Below are 3,372 nucleotides of genomic sequence, written 5' to 3'. Positions count from 1 at the left end.
TGTGTTCTCAGATGTTTAGTGAGATAAGCACTTCGACTAAAGGCTTTGCCACATTGAGTACATTCATAAGGTCGCTCTCCAGTATGCATTCGCCGATGTTGAGTAAGAGCAAAGTTGTAACCAAAGACTTTGCCATATTCAGTACATTTATATAGTCTCTCTCCAGTATGCATACGCCGATGTTCAGTAAGATTATAACGTGTAATAAAGGCCTTGCGACATTCTGTACATTTATAACGTCTATCCCCAGTATGAATTCGGTGATGTTGAGTAAGGGCCGAACTCCTAATGAAGGCTTTGCCACATTGTTTACATTTGTATGGTTTTTCCCCAAACCGATTCGATGATGTCGAGTGAGAACTGAGCAATGATGAGAAGCTTTGTTACATTCTTTACATATATCAGGCTTCTCTCCAGTATGGATTTGCTGATGATAGGTTAGATCTGAGTAACAGATAAAGGCTTTGCTATATTCTGTACATTTATAAGGTTTCTCTTCAGCATGAATTCCCTGATGTTGAATAAGGCTTGAGTTTTAAGTAAAGGCTTTGCTACATTCTGTACATTTATAAGATTTCTATCGAGCATGAATTCGCTGATGTTGAATAAGGTTTGAGCGGTAAAGGCTTTGCCACATCTGAACATTTATAAGATTTTTCTCCAGCGTGAATTCACTGATGTCGAGTAAGAAATGATGAATGACAAAAGGCTTTGTTACATTCTTTACATATATAAGGTTTCTCTGCAGTATGAATTCGCTGATGTTGAATAAGGCTTGAGTTGCAAGTAAAGGCTTTGCTACATTCTGTACATGTATAACATTTCTCTCCAGCATGAATTCACTGATGTTGAATAAGGTTTGAGTTTCAAGTAAAGGCTTTGCTACATTCTGTACATGTATAAGATTTCTCTCCAGCATGAATTCACTGATGTTGAATAAGGCTGAGTTTTAAGTAAAGGCTTTGCTACATTCTGTACATTTATAAGGTTTCTATCGAGCATGAATTCGCTTATGTTGAATAAGGTTTGAGTGGTAAGTAAAGGCTTTGCCACATTCTGTACATTTATACGGTTTCTCTCCAGTGTGAATTCGCTGATGTTGAGTAAGAAATGAGGAACGATGAAAGGCTTTGTTACATTCTTTACATATATAAGGTTTCTCTCCAGTATGAATTCGCTGATGTTGAATAAGGCTTGAGTTGCAAGTAAAGGCTTTGCTACATTCTGTACATTTATAAGGCTTCTCTCCACTATGAATTCGCTGATGTTGAATAAGCCGTGAGTTGTAAGTAAAGGTTTTGCTACATTCTGTACATTTATAAGGTTTCTCTCCAGTATGAATTCGCCGATGTTGAATAAGAAGCCAGTTGTAAGTAAAGGCTTTGCTACATTCTGTACATTTATAAGGTTTCTCTCCAGCATGAATTCGCTGATGTTTAATAAGGCGTGAGTTGTAAGGAAAGGCTTTGCCACATACTGTACATTTATAAGGTTTCTCTCCAGTATGATTTTGCTGATGTTGAATAAGAAGTGAGTTGCAAGTAAAGGCTTTGCTACATTCTGTACATTTATAATGTTTCTCTCCAGTATGAATTCGCTGATGTTGAATAAGACTTGAGTTGTAAGTAAAGGCTTTGCCACATACTGTACATTTATAAGGTTTCTCTCCAGCGTGAATTCTCTGATGTCGAGTAAGAAATGAGGAACGACGAAAGGCTTTGTTACATTCTTTACATATATAAGGTTTCTCTCCAGTATGAATTCGCTTATGTTCAATAAGGTCTGAGTTGCAAGTAAAGGCTTTGCTACATTCTGTACATTTAAAAGGTTTCTCTCCAGTATGAATTCGCCGATGCTTAATAAGAAGTGAGTTGTAAATAAAGGCTTTGTTACATTCTTTACATATATAAGGTTTCTCTCCAGCATGAATTCGCTGATGTTGAGTAAGAAGTGAGTGACAGTTAAATGCTCTGCAACATTCTGTACATTTGAAAGGTTTCCTTCCTGTATGAATTCTCCTATGTCTACTTAGATTGGATGACTTACTAAACACTTTCTCACATATCTTACACTTGTTTTCTTCCTGTGCATTCTGAACAATGTCCTGTTGAGTAAGTTCTGAACAGTGATTAGAAACCTTACCATATTCACTACAAGTCCTGTCTCCAGTACAAGTACTCTTATCTAGAGAAAAACCTGATATTTGATCAAAGGTATTTCTACATTTATTACTTTTAGAATCCTTGTTTGAAGATTCAGGTCCCTGATGTTTCTTAAGGTTTGAGTCTTCTTCAACTGTATACCTAGTTTCATTGTCGGAACAGCTTCTCAGTCCGCCACAAATACTCTTGTAATTATTGGAGATGTGGCTCTTATTTAAGGTCTGACTCATTTTATTATACATGGAAAGTTGTTGTGTATTAACCATACCACAATATGTATTGAACCATGATGGTTGGATTTCATCTCTTCCATTATCATCAACATTATATATCTTGGAATGGATAGAAAATATCTGTTTGGGGAAGAATAATGACACCCTGCTCATGGATCCCTCAAATTGCTTAGTTTGTGAGTTTTCACACTCATTGTTAAATTGTAGGTATTCAGACATCCTTGAATGTATGTTTAGTCGAAGCCTACGTTCACAATTGTCTGAATGAGTATTTGCAATAAAGACTAGATTACCTTCCAGATTTTTCACGTTTTCTTTTAGAGAACACGTATGTTTCATAAAAGGATGGAAATCTTTTCTTAAACACTTACACGTCTCGGCTGATGTTGAAGACTGAAGTTGCTGTTTTTCCCAATTTGATTCATGTTGCTCATTTCTTTTTGCAGTTCTGTTAGCATTATGCGTAACTGTCTCCTTTTCTTTATGTCCATATAAATATCCTTTCTGTCTTTCATATACCCTGGTATATTCCCAATCTGTCATTAAATTTAAGTTTCTGAGGTGAAATATTTGATACATTCCTTCGTTTGCTTTTGGGAATAGATCTTCTAACGCTGGATTCTTTGGCATCAAACCCTGGGTGTCTTGTGGAGACATAGCTGAAAGATACCAAATAACAAGTAATTTTACCTGCTATTCTCAGTGAATATCTTTAAAGATTTACAGAAAATTGATGACCATAGCTAGTTTAAAAATAAAATGGGGATGGAAGGATCAAGATGCCAGAGGCTTAGGCAGATGTGGAGCTCATCTCTCTCTCCACAAATGAATGAGAAATGGAACAATTCTCACAGAGCCCAGCTGAAGACTAGCAGAGGCCCTTAGAAATCTGAAAGGACAAGAAAGAGTCCTGCTCTGTAGGGTAGGACAAAAGAAAGAAGAAGGAAAAAGAAGAGGAGAGGAAGTGGGTTGGGGCC

At 36.7% G+C, this 3,372-nt stretch overlaps 1 pseudogene; it reads right to left on the bottom strand.

Moving 5' to 3' along the window:
- Positions 1-438: 438 nt before the first annotated feature.
- LOC104992468 lies at positions 439-3,106 on the bottom strand (annotated as a pseudogene).
- Between the last annotated feature and the right edge of the window lie 266 nt (positions 3,107-3,372).

This window comes from Bison bison, unplaced genomic scaffold, assembly GCF_000754665.1.
Source record: "Bison bison bison isolate TAMUID 2011002044 unplaced genomic scaffold, Bison_UMD1.0 scf7180017848479, whole genome shotgun sequence".
Classification (NCBI taxonomy): domain Eukaryota; kingdom Metazoa; phylum Chordata; class Mammalia; order Artiodactyla; family Bovidae; genus Bison; species Bison bison.
Note: the sequence above shows the minus strand (reverse complement) of the source record. Positions and strands in the feature narration are given on the sequence as shown.